The following is a 15,875-nucleotide window of genomic DNA, read 5'->3' as shown; positions in this document are numbered from 1 at the left end:
TGGCCGGTAGAGGGCAGCAGAGACATGCCTGGGCAAGTCCCGGTTGACCACAACTCCTAACTGCCACACCTCACCCCGCCCCCAGCTTCCTGCCAAGACACACTCCCCATCAGTCATTCTACCAACCACGCCCTCTCCTTCCGACTGTCTCACTCTGGCTGGCCCCGCCCGGGCTGGCTCCACATCCGACAGCTGCTTTGCCCCACGGGTTTTCTGCCCTGAGTTTCCTAGAAGCAGATGCTATGGGAGGTGGGGGCGATCCTGCCTCCTTTATTAGCCAGAACCCAAGACCCCTGGGGGATATTAGACTGAGACCATATAGGCGGGATACTGAACAGAATCATCGGTGTATTCTAGGCTTTTTTAAATTAAAATTTTCAGTGGGTTCAAAAAGTATAGGAATTGTTTTAGTCAACATCAGTCAACTACCACAGGAAGTAAAAAAAAAAAAGTCAATCGCTCATTTTAATCTTATTGGAATTGTTTCTAAATAGGTTTTTAGATTATGGTGTTAGATGAAAAACCTTATCAATCATCACCAAAATTGGTCTCTGGTGAAGGTTTGAATGATGACTTGACTGTTTACCAGCTGTGGTACTTTTGGTGAATTAGTTAAACTTCTCTGAGCTCCACCTTCTTCAACTACAAAAATGGGGATATTATCTACCAGGTAGTGTAATTTTCAGAATTAGATTAAATCAAATACAGCACCTAGCATTGGGGGCAAGCAAGTAAGAGAGGGCACAGTAAATGTCAGTCTCCTTCCTCTACGTGTAAGGCTTTATACTTGAGTCACAATCCAGGGGTAGGTAGATACACACTAGTTATTCCATTCACACAATTCAATAAGCAATGTAAGAGAAGTATAAACTATCCCATCCCCGACATTCCCCTAGAGTTTTCTTCTTATCTGACCTGGCACAAAAGACTATTTCAGTTTCTCAAAGACACACAACTGTGTTACCGAAACTGAAATACCAGCATACAATTTTTTTGGCAAGGGACTAAATTTGACAGTTTGGGGAAGATTAAGACTTAACCCTGAAGTTATTTAAACAACCAAAAACTTTCTAATACCTCGTTTCTGTAATAAGACCACAAGAAAAACACATTCCAGCTAACCATTTAACCATTTGTGCACATATAATTCAATTCTAGGCCTAGGTGAAATCATCTTAAGTGACAGACATTAAAAATATTGTTTGGGGAGACAACTCAACAATTGCACAGTCCACTTCAAAATGTTAACATCAGCCCTGGCCGGTTGGCTCAGTGGTAGAGCGTCGGCCTGTTGTGCAGGAGTCTCAGCTTCGATTCCGGGCCAGGGCACACAGGAGAAACGCCCATCTGCTTCTCCACCCCTCCCCCTCTCCTTCCTCTCTGTCTCTCTCTTCCCCTCCCGCAGCTGAGGCTCCATTGGAGCAAAGTTGGCCGGGGCACTGAGGATGGCTACATGGCCTCTGCCTCAGGCGCTAGAGTGGCTCTGGTTGCAACAGAGCAACGCCCCAGATGGGCAGAGCATCGCCCCCTGATGGGCATGCTGGGTGGATCCCGGTCGGGTGCATGTGGGAGTCCGTTTGACTGCCTCCCCGTTTCCAACTTCAGAAAAATACAAAAAAAAAAAAAAATGTTAACGTCTAAGCAATGTAACTATGTTTTAGGGTCTGAAAGTTCTAGTTAAGCTGAACCTTATCAACTAGGCAAACATATTTAAGCTTTTAAATTAAATAATGTTGATATTTTTTAAAAGGTACGTTGAGGTTCTCTTAATACTGAAGATATAATATTTACTTTATATTCCATGACCAGAATTTTTTTGGCAAGTCACTTGTTGGATATTGTTACCTGTATTCCGGTGGCTGAGGCCAGGCAGGTCCACATTGGATTTGGGAAGATGGTAGAGAAACTGCAGAGCCAAAAAGCTGTTTAATAAATTCTCGCAGTGACAGATTAGCAAACCAGCAGGGGAAAACTGCTTCTCAGGCAAACAAACAGCAAAAATGGCCCCTCACAGTGGCAGGCATGCTGAGCACAAGTGCCCATAGCCTTACATAGACTGTCCATACATGGCACGGCCACATGCTCAAGCACTAATCAAGCAAAGTTCTTGCAGCTGGTAAACCAGCGAGCAAGTCTAACACAGCTGTTTTCCCAACATTCCACCCCTTTAGGGTTGCTCACTTCACAATCTACACGACAGGTATCTTCCACAATTGTTCCTGTGCAAGGAGTGAGGTACATTACAGAAACAGAGATCACAGCAACAGCACAAATTATACAATAAATTACAAAGGTGCCCTTAACAATGTTTCGCTGAGCACTCTGCCCAGGGTGTTAACTGGAGGCCCACCTCTAGCCCCGGCCCCATGGTAGGTGGGAGGGCCTATATAGTCCAGGGCCATGTCCATTGAAACAGTGTCCTTGGTGCATCTCTGCAACTGGGTGAGAGCAGCTTCCTGGTGCAGGAAGGCCTCCACAGGTGCCAGCCTTCCAAAAGGGTCTCTCATAGTACTGTCTACAAGTGGTGTGTCCATCCAGCAAGAGAGCTGGTGCCTGCCTCTGGTCACAGACCAAGAGTCCATTACACTGCTCAATGATCAGTCCATGATAGCCCAGCTGTCTGTGCAAATCACCAAAGTAAAAGTTCATTACAGGCCATTATCCATACAGCTCTTTATTAACGGACCCAGCACCTTTCCATAAGCACTCTGTTGCCATAAGCCTCATCTAAACCCCTTAGCAAGCTTACAGGACCTGGCAGGGTCAAATACCTTCAAAGCTTGTGTTGCCTTAACAGTTCTCTTAGATGCTGCTGCTGTAAAAAGAACCTATTACCTCTTAATGCCAATACCTGTTGTACCTTAGGAGGAGACCAGTGTATTGCCAATTTCACATGGAGCCTCCAGCCCCTGCCCATTCCTGCTGAATGAGTCTCTTGGCCTTCCTCCCTATTCAAACTGAGATAATAGGTCTTGGGGGGAGGCAAAAATCCTCCTCTTCCACAGCTGACTCCAACAAGTAATCTTGCAACAATGCAACCTGAAAACAAGCCATTTTCTTGGCAGCTCCCGGGGCTACCCGTTTTCCCTGCCTTTTCAGCGGCTAGAACCTCTGTTATGGCTTAAGCTGCCTCCAAAGCTCTAACAGGACTTTCTTAGACCTGCCATCTAATTTATATCTGCCCTGGTTGCTATCAAATCTACCCACATCTGTGTTCAGGTAACCTTTACAGGCCCGTTTCTCTTGTTAGTTGGAGGGGGCAGCATGGGCAGCAGCCCTCACAACCATATAGTCCCATGCTGTCTCCACCCCCAAATCCGCCACTGTCTGTGTAACCACATTGATGGGCTGCCCCTCATAGGAGCCCAAGATAGACACTAGTGACCCAAAAAAGGCTGATGGGGCGCTACAGAGAATAAGGTCCCTCATCCCGGCTGTAAACACTTCCTCATCTGGCCCACAGGACCTCAGGCTGAAAGCAGCATTGTTTATACCTAGTTCCTAAAGGGCCTGGCACAGGTCCGTATATGAATGTCACCAACTCACTGCCCCCAGCAAGTTCCCAGCATTCTGCCAGACCAGGGGTTGGGAACCTATGGCTTCCTGAGCCAGATGTGGCTCTTTTGATGGCTGCATCTGGCTCACAGACAAATCTTTAATAAAAAAAAATAATGTTAAAAATATAAAACATTTTCATGTATTACAATTCATTCATTTCCTACCGCTCATGTTCAAGGTTGTGGGTGGCTGGAGCCAATCTCAACTGTCCTCCGGGACAACACCAAATTTTTACTGAATAATGTGTAACGTACACGGGTCACTGTATGGCTCTCACGGAATTAAATTTTAAAATATGTGGCTTTCATGGCTCTCTCAGCCAAAAAGCTTCCCGACCCCTGTGCCAGACTATCTGAATGGCAGCTATCATCCATTCTAATAGGGTATGGTTTCCTGGGTTGCAGTGGCAGTTCTGAAGACACTATCTCAGGGAGGAGTACATGATCATGGCAGCCAATTTCTCTATCTCTGTTCTGGAGAGCATGATGCCATTCACCCCTATGTCCCACAACAGCAGCAACTAGGCTGTCGGGGACTTGATCAGTTTCTGCCTGAATTGTGCCTCCAACTCCATCAGCTCTGCCTGGGTGTAGGGCCGGACAACAGAGTGCTCAACAACCTGCAGAGAGAGTTGTGCCTGCCCCTGAGGGACTCTTGGCTGCTGGGTTTTTACTTTCTAGGTGACCATCAGCCGGGCTCTGAGTCTGCAGATGACAGTTTCAGGCCAAACCTCCTCCTCAGAAGAGAAGGAGTTGGAAACGCCTGCTCCTACCAACTCCAAGCCACTCTGCCTGCATGGATGCTGCTCCTTCTTTGGTGACTATTTTAGCTCCTGCAGCTGCTGGCTCTCGGCCTGAAGCTGAGACTTGAGCTCTTAAACCCACAATTGTTTTGCCAACACCTGTTGCTGCCACTGTTCGGCTAATTACAACTCATGAACCCATAATTCCTTCTCCAGAGACTGTTCCAATTCCAGGCATCATTGTTGCTCAGCCTGCGTCTCACACTGCAGCTATTGAACGCAGTTGGCCTCCTTCTCCAGCACTTGTTCCAGTTCATGCTGCAGCTGGTTCTCAGCCTGTAGCCTAACCGGCAGTTCTCAAATCTGCAACATTTTCTCCAATGACCATTCCAGCTCATGCTGCTGTCGGTGCTCAGACTGCAGCTCATCCTGGAGCTCTTGATCTCATGCAGCCTCTCACACAGAACTCTTGGTTTCTTCTCACAGGGCTGTAATAAAACACCCAGCTCATGACCCCCAAAAGGACAGCCACTGGGAACATATGCTGGAGAACAATGACCACTCCTGCACCCCATCCATCAAGGGTGTCATTGGCTCAATACTGATCTGATCCGAATCCTGCCAACTATGCCAGATGTAATGCCAGTGGCCAAAGCCAGGCAGGTCCACATTGGATTCAGGCAGATGGTAGAGAAACTGCAGAACCAAAGAGCATTGGGCCATTCCTGTTTAATAAATTCTCACAATGGCAAACAAGCAAACTGGCAGGACAAACAGCAAAAATGGGCCCTCACAGTGGCAGGCTGAAAATCCTCAATTTGCCATCTGCAATCCATATTGAGCAGAAGCACCCATAGCCTTACATAGACTATCCATACTTGGTGCTGCCACGTGCTCATGCACTAATCAAGCAAAATGCTTGCAGCCGGTAAACCAGCAAGCAAGCCTAACACAGCTGTTTCCCCAACATTTCCTCTTTTCATTTGCATCCCAAAATGCCAAAAGGCAAGTGTGAATTTCATGATAAATTTTCTGAAAAGTGGACATTTATTAAATGAGAAAAGATTCCTTGTGAAGCTCTTTGTGCAGTATGCAACTGTCCATTCAATATTGAAAATGGTAGAATGTTATATACAAACCAGCATATACTAACAGCTAAGAATAAATGCATGATCTTTTTTTTTTAGGTTTTATTTATTGATTTTACAGAGAGAGGAGGGGTAGAATGAGAAGTATCAACTCATAGTCGCTTCACTTTTAGTTGTTCATTGATTGCTTATCATATGTGCCTAACTGGGCAGGCAACCTCAGCAGTTCAGGTCAACAATTTAGCCACTGTGCCACGACAGGCCAGGCAAAAAATGTGTGATTTCTTGAACTTGTATCAAAGTAAGCTATAAAACAAAAGTTTGATTAAAAGAAATTTAGATGAAGATAAAATAATCACAGCAGAAGCTGTAATGGCTGCCCACACTATATATTGTCATCAGTCTTTCAGCTCAGATGACTGTTTGAATGTACTTCTACCAGAAGTACTTTCTAATTCCAAAACTGTAAGCAAACTTCTGAATGCCAGAACAAAACTGCAGTAATTAAAAATATAATAATTCCATTTATTGTTACAGTGGTTATCAAAGTTCTTAAACGGCTTATTTTTGTATGGCATCATCATAGATACAAGTAATTGCACTGCAGAAAAATGTTCCCTTTGCTTGTGCAATACTCTTGTGTAAAGATTCACTTGTAAGGCTATTTTGAACAAAATCCCTTCCCAGTGAGACTTTAGAAACGAGCAAATTTTTGCAGAGATTTTCTTATTGAGTTAGGAGCCAATGAGGAAGATTATACTGCTTTTAGTGGAGATGATACAAATATAAATGTTGGTAGATGTTTGTATAAGGTACAAACATTGTTTATTCAAAGTTGAGTAAAGCATGAATGATTCTATGAAAACTATTGGCTGTTCCTCTCATATTCTGCATAATGCTGTTTAAATAACATCTGATGTCCTTCCTATTGACTTTGATATAATGTCATGAAATTGTTCTCTATGCCAGCAGTTATACTGTCAAAACTGAACAATTAAGAGATTTTTATGATTTTTTGGCATACATTATTCTTCACTTCTTTTGCCTTTAAAAATCTGTTAGCTCTTTTTAATAAATGAAGTTGAGAAAAACCTCAGTTTATTTGAAGCACTAAAATCATACTTTACTTCTAGAGAAAAGGTCTCTAAAAATCTTTTTATAAAAAATTTATTTGTTGATTTTAGAAAGAGAGGAAGAGGAGATGAAAAAACAAAGATGAAGAACAATGTGCCTATTGCTCTATTGTTAGTGTAAATAAAAAAGGAAGAGTACAGTTTGGATAACTAAGGGGAACAGAGCTTTGCGAAAGAGTCTGTTTCTCAAGGTCCCAGGGATAAGGGAAACTCCTCCTAGAGGAACCAAGAGAAGCCAGCTTTAGGGAAGCTGCTGCCTCCTAAATCTGTCACGTCCCCCTCTTCTGCTTTGTCAGCCATTTCATCCAAGTCTCTGGGTTCTCTGTGGAATACTTCCTTATGCTATAATACTCCAAGGAGTTAAATGGGCTGATGAGAGAGTTCCAGAGCGAGCTGGATCACTGGGGGGGGTGGGGGGGGGTGGGGGGTGGAATGAGAAGCCTCTTCTTAGAGGGCAAGTCTGGCAAGACAGTACTGACTATGCTGCTGTCCTCTGGCAAGCCCCCATGGACCCATTTCTTAGTCTTAGGGGGAGGGGCTGAGAACGGAAACTGATGGTTGTCACATAAAATCTTAGTGAGGTGCTGGAAGTCTAAAGTATTCCCTTTAGAACCATCATGTAAGAAAGTAGCATCAAGATATATTTCAGGGCCCTGGCCGGTTGGCTCAGTGGTAGAGCGTCGGCCTGGCGTGCAGAAGTCCCGGGTTCGATTCCCGGCCAGGGCACACAGGAGAAGCGCCCATCTGCTTCTCCACCCCTCCCCCTCTCCTTCCTCTCTGTCTCTCTCTTCCCCTCCCGCAGCAAGGCTCCATTGGAGCAAAGATGGCCCGGGCGCTGGGGATGGCTCCTTGGCCTCTGCCCCAAGCGCTAGAGTGGCTCTGGTCGCAACAGAGCGACGCCCCGAAGGGCAGAGCATCACCCCCTGGTGGGCGGAGCGTTGCCCCCTGGTGGGCGTGCCCGGTGGATCCCGGTGGGGCGCATGCGGGAGTCTGTCTGACTGTCTTTCCCCATTTCCAGCTTCAGAAAAAAAAAAAAAAATTCAAAAAAAAAAAAGATGTATTTCAGCAGTTTCAGCACAGAGTGACCTCAGCATCATATACACTTCACAAAGATATTAAAAATTAAAGGGTAGCCCTGGCCAGATAACTCGATTGGTTAGAGATTGCAGTTCAATCCCTAGTGAGGGCACATACAGGAACAGATCAATGTTCTTGTCTCTCTCTTGCTCTCTCCTTTCCTCTCTCTAAAGCCAATAAAATAAATGTTTAAAAAAAAAGAAATAAAAAGGCAGAGACAGGCTCATTGTTTTCATACAACAGAAGCCTGACTATTGACATTTGCAGAGGGAGAATGGAGGATTCTGAAAGGACTACACAAGAGTGTTCCCTGGTCATTTCCAGAATATAAGGGATTCTGTGGTAGAAGGGAACTGAAAGTTTCAAAGTATTGATCATGTCCATTAAATAAGCCTCTGTGTTAATAAATAAATAAATAAATAAGCCATTGTGTTTAAAATCACTATGACATTATAATGCATGGGGCCCTGATGTCATCTGATTTTCTAAAAAATAAATCTCTGTTCAGAATTTTGGTAGATATATCAGGTGATAGAATATTCATCTCAGTGCATCATATCAGTCAGCTTATCACATCAGTAATGAATTATGTTAAGTGTAACCCTTTAGTCAGGATGGTGAACACTATATCTCTCCATGGTAAAGGTATCTTTCCTTTTTATAATTGCTAAATATTCTTAGGGTGATACTTTTAGACCTTTTGAATGTCTTTTTTCTCAACCCCTTTCTTTGTAATGGTCTTATCTTCCATTGATGCATCCTGTCTAAATCAGTTATTACTAGAATGCTTGTAAAATTATTTTTCCATTTGTATCATCCTTTTCCATTGCCTAGTTGGCATTTTTATATGAAAAACTTTCTTTTCTGTCGTTCTTAAAATGTTTTGTGTTAATATCAATATAGATGGATGAATTCCTTTTTATTTAATATATTATAGTCCATCCCTACATTATTTATCTGAGGCTGGCATTGCCCCAGATTTGACATGGGACCCTTTTTAAAAACATAGATTCCAAGGCACCTCCTCCATCTTCTGGGGATGGAGTCTGGGATTCTGCATTTATAACTATCTCTCTCTAGTACTACTTACGGCCATTAAAATTTGAAAAACAGAGATTAAAGCCCTTCCAAAGAACTATCTGAGAGGGTATCAGTCTTATAGGGGTGGAGAGGGTACAAGTAGAGAGGCTGGAAGACAAGATACCTACTAATTCTTGACAAGTGACAGCAGTGTTTATCTGAATAATGGGAACCATTTGCTTCCATCTCCAGAGGTGAGAGCAACATTTGGAATCAAACATTGATATAATCAGGAAAAGGCCTGGATCAAGATGGTGAAAAGTACATATTGTCATTCCCTGAATACTCCCAATAAAATCCAGAAAACACATGAAAGACAGAAACTAGTAGGTCTTTCCTACTGAAACTGAATCAGGAAACTGAAAAACCAAGAAGCTAGGTATTTTAAGAAAGTCCTGGAAGATAGAGAGCAGAAAGAAATGTGTGGTCAAAAAAAAAAAAAAAAGGATAATTGAGCTCATGCATTAATGCCAGATTCCTCCCCAAACCTTACCAAAATACAATACATTAGGGAAAAAAAGTACAAAACCATCAAGGAAAAATAACAGGCAGGGGTGAGGGTTTGTACTGGAAATGGAGGACACAGTTGAAAATCTTGGCCTTCCTCTACCACGTCAAAAGTTTGTCACCTGGTAAAGTTAGGCCCCAAAGTTCTCAGCTTATGGATATCTGGCACAGCTGAGAATGAGGTAGACACAGGGAATTGAATGAAGTTTGCATGCTGAATGGAGACGCTGGCACCATCCTGTGCTCTGAGCCAGGCAAATACCATCACTATCCACTATCTTCCTTCCACTCACACATACACTCCTACCCACCATGCAGATGATAGGAGGAGCAAGCTCTTGAGAAATTGACCAGCCCAGAGCAAAACACCTACAGAAATTGGCATTTGGACAGGTACCCCAGTGAAACTTCCAGGTACCTGCCCATTCTGTTACTATGATGCCCCAATCAATATGCTCCACCTACAAATGTAAACTCCAGTTCATATAAATATCAACAGAGGGCCAAAAGTCATCTAATGTGGAAAGTTGCTAACATGAAAATCAGAGACCTAAACAAACAGAAACAAAGAAACTTGAAACAAAGACGATGACAAGGAGAAAAAACACACTTGTAAAAATATACTATAATTGCCTGACCAGGTGGTGGCGCAGTGGATAGAGTGTCGGACTGGGATACAGAGGACCCAGGTTTGAGACCCTGAGGTCGCCAGCTTGAGCGCAGGCTCATCTGGTTTGAGCAAAAGCTCACCAGCTTGGACCCAAGGTCGCTGGCTCGAGCAAGGGGTTACTTGGTCACTGAAGGTACACGGTCAAGGCACATATGAGAAAGCAATCAATGAACAACTAAGGTGTCGCAACGAAAAACTGATGATTGATGTTTCTCATCTCTCTCCGTTCCTGTCTGTCTGTCCCTCCCTCTGACTCTCTCTGTCTCTGTAAAAAAAAAAAAAAAAAAAAAGTACTATAATTAATGTTCCCAGAAAGATTAGAGAAAATTTTACATTCACGAGACAAAATTATAAGTCATTTTCATTTATTGCTTCGGTAAAAACTAACAATTTTAAATAAAATTTAAATTTCCTGAATAAATTTTAAAATTGATAGAAGATTAATAGAAACAGGATCAAAGAGAACCACAGCCCAAACATGCCATTAGAAGAGGTGTAGGACCAAGTAAAAAGGAGAGCTTCCCAGTGAAGTTATCTGTTATTTGAATAACATGAAATTGTTGCAGGAATAGAAGACCAGATCAGTAGAGCATTACCTAGTCAAGAAACAGAACCACATGAATTTAGAATTTAGTTTGGAATGAATATGACATTTCCGGGTGGTAGGGGAAAGATCAATTATTCAACAAATGTTTTTAAGACCATAGGTTTTTATATACAGGAAAAATATTAAGTTAGATTTTTTTCCTCATGACATAAATAAAAATACATTCTAGATAAAATATAGCTCTAAAAGGAAAACACAAATGTTTAAAGTAAAAATATGAGATGATTAAAAAATACATAAATATATGAATAAATATGTATACATATATGTATATGTAAGATCTACCGGAAAGTTCTGTCTGTTTTTGGAATAAAACAAAATACAAATTTTTCTTACCGTCAATAAACTTTATTAAATAATATAATTCCCATTATTATTAATGATTTCTTGCCAGCATGAGGGCAATTTGTATATCCCGTTTTTGAAAAATGTTTTATCTTTTGATGCGAAAAATTGAACCAGTGCTTGTTTGATATCTTCTTCATTTTTGAATTTTTTGCCCTTCAAAAAATTTTGTAAGGACAAAAACAAGTGATAGTCAGAGGGTGCTAAGTCCGGGCAATATGGTGGATACGACAGACATGCTTCTGTAGCATTTCTTCCTTGTTGAAATTCGTAAAAATTACCGTGGCGTAAATGAACTTGATCAGTAGCCATGGGTACACTATGGCTTCACACATAAGACTAACGTGAATCAACTTTGTTTTAGTTAATTTGCTACGTCAGTATGTATACATTAAGTGATAAAAATAGAGAGGCACACATGCACCAAATAAACATGTGGTTACGTGTCGAAACTTGTGATAGAAAAGGACAGAACTTTCCGGTAGACCTTATATAAATACAGACTAGTATAATTTGGGAAGAAAAAGTTTTTATTAACTAAACATAAAAGACAGAGACGCCTAACCAGGCGGTGGCGCAGTGGATAGAGCATTGGACTGGGATGCGGAAAGACCCAGGTTCGAGACCCCGAGGTTGCCAGTTTGAGCACGGGCTCATCTGGTTTGAGCAAAAGCTCACCAGTGTGGACCCAAGGTCGCTGGCTCGAGCAAGTGGTCACTCAGTCTAATGAAAGCCCACAGTCAAGGCACATATGAGAAAGCAATCAATGAACAACTAAGGTGTCACAACGAAAAACTGATGATTGATGCTTCTCATCTCTCTCTATTCCTGTCTGTCTGTCCCTATCTATCCCTCTCTCTGATTCTCTCTGTCTCTGTGAAAGAAAAAAAAAAGACAGAGATGAATATGGTAGCTATCAAATGCTTAACCAGGTTTTCTCTTCTTCCATCCTCTATAAAAAAAACTCTTTCAATCTGTAGGAGCACATTTTGAGTCATTTGAAATACTGATACAGCCACAGGCATAGGAGTGGATACATAATGTATATCCGTTAGAGTGGTCATAATAGCCATGAGGCTGTCCTGGGATTCCTATGCCCAATCATCAGAAAAGTCTTTCTTCCCTTGGAACTATGAAGTATAGGAATATGGGCTGTTTTTAAAAACAGGAAGATAGTTTCAGGGGGAAAGAAGCCCAGAGAAACAATAGATTGAGAGAGAAATGGTCCTAATGACACATTTGGAATTGATTCTAGTTGGGTCTTGGGACTAAATAACCCTAAAATTCCCAGTTTTGTTAGCCAATATATTGTCTTTTAATTTAAACTAGATTGAGTTGGGTTTCCATCACTTTCAATCAAAAGAACCATGTCTAATAATCCAAAAATGATAAAGGTGAAACTAGTCGACTTAGACCCCATAAAATCACAGCCTTTTCAATACTGAGAAATAATATAAACAAAGGAAAGAATAAGTGGTAGAATACATTATTTACAGCAAATAATGGATAAAAAGGGTCAGTGTTCAGAATATATAAAGATTGCCTTCAACTCAATAAGGAAAAAATAAAATGACTCAAAGGAAAAATTAAAAAGGGTATTGTGTAAATCAGAACTTTTTTCTTTGAAAGTGATATAAAGCTTAATTCTTATTCCTTTAAGCAAAAATGCGAATTTGTTGGTTCAAATAATTGAGAACTCAAAGTAGCAGTATGTGTCAGGAATGACAGGATCCTGGTACTAGGGTATTGCCCATACAAATTGCTTGCTCTCCTTCCCTCTCTCCATCTCTCAGTTCTAATTCTTTCTTTCTTGAGAATAGGTTTCACTGCCATGCAGGGTCTCTTAACATAGCAGCAATGTATTTTCCTGCAGCTGCAGGCTTGCCATCATTGCACCTGTCATAACTATTTTGTTTGTAAGTGTTATAAAACACCACCCTAACTGGCTTAAACAAATTATTAGCCTGTGTAATCCAAGAGGTGAAAGCTAAGGTAGGAATGTCTGAGTGGTGCTTCAACCAAGAGCTCCAACAATGTCAACTAGGTCGGACTCATTTTACTCCCTTCACAGTATCCTGTCTTTCACTGTGTTGGCTCTATGTTCAGTTTCCTCATGATGGCCCCTCATCGTGTAGACTCCTATCCATGGGGGCAAAGATTTTTTCTCTTTTAACAATTTCATATTTCAATGGCTCTGACAGAGTCATATGATCACCTCAAACAATCTCTGTGGTCATGGGGATGTGATTGTTCAGTGTGGATCATATACCCACCTATGGACTCAAAGAGAAGTCAACTCCACCCAAATAGAGGAGCCAAGAATAAGAGAAAGGAGTAGTTTCCTCTCTCTTCCTTCAAAATAAATATAGTTACTAGAAGTAAAGTGCAATATATGTTAGGAGGTAAACATATATCTACTAAAATAAATATTTTTACATGTAGCCCAGAACCTTAGAGAATGACAGATCTGCTTTTTGCCAGAATCCGTACCAGTGGGACAAGCTCTAGCTATGCCAGGACCAAGACGTTCCCTTGGGCCAATCTATCATTATGTCCCACTAAATGGGTCTTAGGTTGGGCATCCTAGAAGCAGAGCCTGAGACAGGGATTCAGCTGTCTCTGATGAATCAAGGAGTGCTCTCATGAAAATCTGTAAAGAAGTAAGGGAAGCAGGATAGGAACATGGAAGAAACTAGGCTAAGGTGAGAGTCCAGCTGCAGTTTAACACTAGCCTAATATCTTGGGGAGCCCTGAAGCATAAGTTGTATTGCAGAATTGTCTCCCTGGCCCCTCCCTTTGAGGCAAAAGAGCTGTCTTTTGCATTTTCTTACTTTAGGTGTGGGATGGCCCCAGGGGTTGGGGGAGCAGCCGCTGGCCAGTAAAGGAGATCTAACTGGAGCTCCAACAGGGTCTAATATAATGAATTAGCATGATTGGCCTTTTTGGGTTATTTGAATGCCTGTGACATGGGTGACAGATCCCACCAGAATCATACAATCATATGGAACAGTAAGACAATTCTCAAAAACAGAATCAGCGTTGTCTGGGTTACACTTCTTTGACTGGCCCAGCACTCACAAACACATGAATACAACTTTAAAAATGCTCCCATGTAAGATCATGGATCTAGCTCACAATTGAAGAGAAACTCTCTTACTTCTCACAGTGGATACTGTCATTGCCTTGCCCCAAATCCCTTGTCCTTACATTGTAATGCATATTGGCCTTTCAGCTGCCTCCATGTGCACTTTGCATAAGAGCTTTCTCCAGTTGTTCCCTACTTTGTCACCCACACAGCAGGCCAGAAGTAGAAAAGAATTGATGTTTCTCCCTTCCTGGGAACTGCTCTTAACCAATGACTGATAGCAGTTGATGTATGAACACTCTAGCCCCTCACTCCCTATAGTGGAATAACACTAAGGTGCATGATTTGGCTCTGAGTTTCCCATGGGATTAAGCTCCAATTGTACACAATGGTAACTGGCTTGATTATGCACCCTATATTGGTTGGCTTACGTTCCCTGTCTCACTTCCCCATTTCCCTACCAGCATTTTCCTTTACATCCCAAATAAACTACTTACAGTCATTCCTTGTCTCAGGATATTCATGTGGAAGCACCCAAACTAAAGCATCCGCTCCCAAACAGAAATAACTCAGGTCATGCCGTGTCTGCTGCAGGACGGTGTGTGTGTGGAGCAGGGGGAGCTTCTTTCTATTGTAAGCTAGCTAGCTGTAGTCTTCTAATTTGGATCCAGATGTGGCCCCCCATGGTCCAACAATATAAATAACACTCAAGAAAAACATACACCTAACTGTTTGAAGGGGTATATAGATAGAAAACTTCACGCAATAACATCCCATATTTGGAATATGAGAGAGAAAGAGAGAATATCACCAGTTCATGGCACACACTACCTCCCTGTGAGACGGGAGCACCCAGTGCTCTTTACTTTGGCAGCAATGTTTTTTGATCAGTCCACCTGGCTGCCTCAGCGCTGCTCTCTGTGCCAACCCTCCTTGTTTGTTGCCTCTGTGTCCACATCTAAAGGGTTTCTGGGATGGATTCCCTCCTGAATTCTGTACAGCTTTAGTAGTTCATTTCCTGTTGATGTGAGATCTGAGGCCTCAGGCTGTTTGAAGGTAGTGTCAGCCATACTTGCCTGATCATAAGACTCATCTGGAGTGCTTATTAAATACATTAATTCCCAGCACTGCTCTTCACCCTTCTGAAGGAGAAGATCCTGGGAAATCATTTTCCCCTGGATTCCCTAGAGAACAGAGCAAGAGGGTCTTAATGGGAGGTACAATCCAGAGCAACAAAAGTTAGTGACAGGAAAGAAACAAAGCAAATGCAAGGTAGTACGTTACTGGGTTTACTGCAGCTTCAAGAAAATATACCTGGCTGCTTAGTTACACAGGAGTCTTTCTAAAAAGTTATGCAAGTACATTAAATACAAAAATAGAAAAAAAAAGCGAGAAGTACATTAAATACAAAAAAAAAGCGAGAAGTATATTAAATACAAAAAAAAAAGTTATGCAAACCCACTAGATCTTGGACTGGTCTACTGAGGGGTGAAAGGGAAAGACTATTTACTGATTCCTTTCTGTCTCTTATCTTGCACTGGCCAAAGTTCACCCATGGAGTATGAGTATTTTCTCATGGCCTGGGAATATTTTTCACTCTGATAGAAGGGGAGGCCAAGTTCCTTGACTGACAGGTTCACCTTGACTCACCTGTTCACGGACAGGTGGTAGGAGAATAGCAATTCCCTTAAATGAGGAAATGCAAGCAGAGAATAATTAATACACAGAATTTAAAAAGCCATAGGGCAAGGGGTGATATCCGAGATATTTAACAATCAATACATTATGGGCACAGCTGAATGAGAAATTATTATAGCTATTATAAGACAAAAAAAATGAGTACCTGCATTGATGACCTTAGGAACCAAGAATCTCAGGCCAAGAGAAAAAATATTCAAACATAAAATCAAAGAAGTTAAGCAAAACTTTGTAGTCTTAAACTTGAATTTGGAATATTCGTTTGGAGCTAAGATGTATATTCTT

This window comes from Saccopteryx leptura, chromosome 5 (assembly GCF_036850995.1).
Source record: "Saccopteryx leptura isolate mSacLep1 chromosome 5, mSacLep1_pri_phased_curated, whole genome shotgun sequence".
NCBI lineage: Eukaryota > Metazoa > Chordata > Mammalia > Chiroptera > Emballonuridae > Saccopteryx > Saccopteryx leptura.
The sequence above is the reverse complement of the archived record's forward strand: the minus strand, read 5'-3'. Positions refer to the sequence as shown.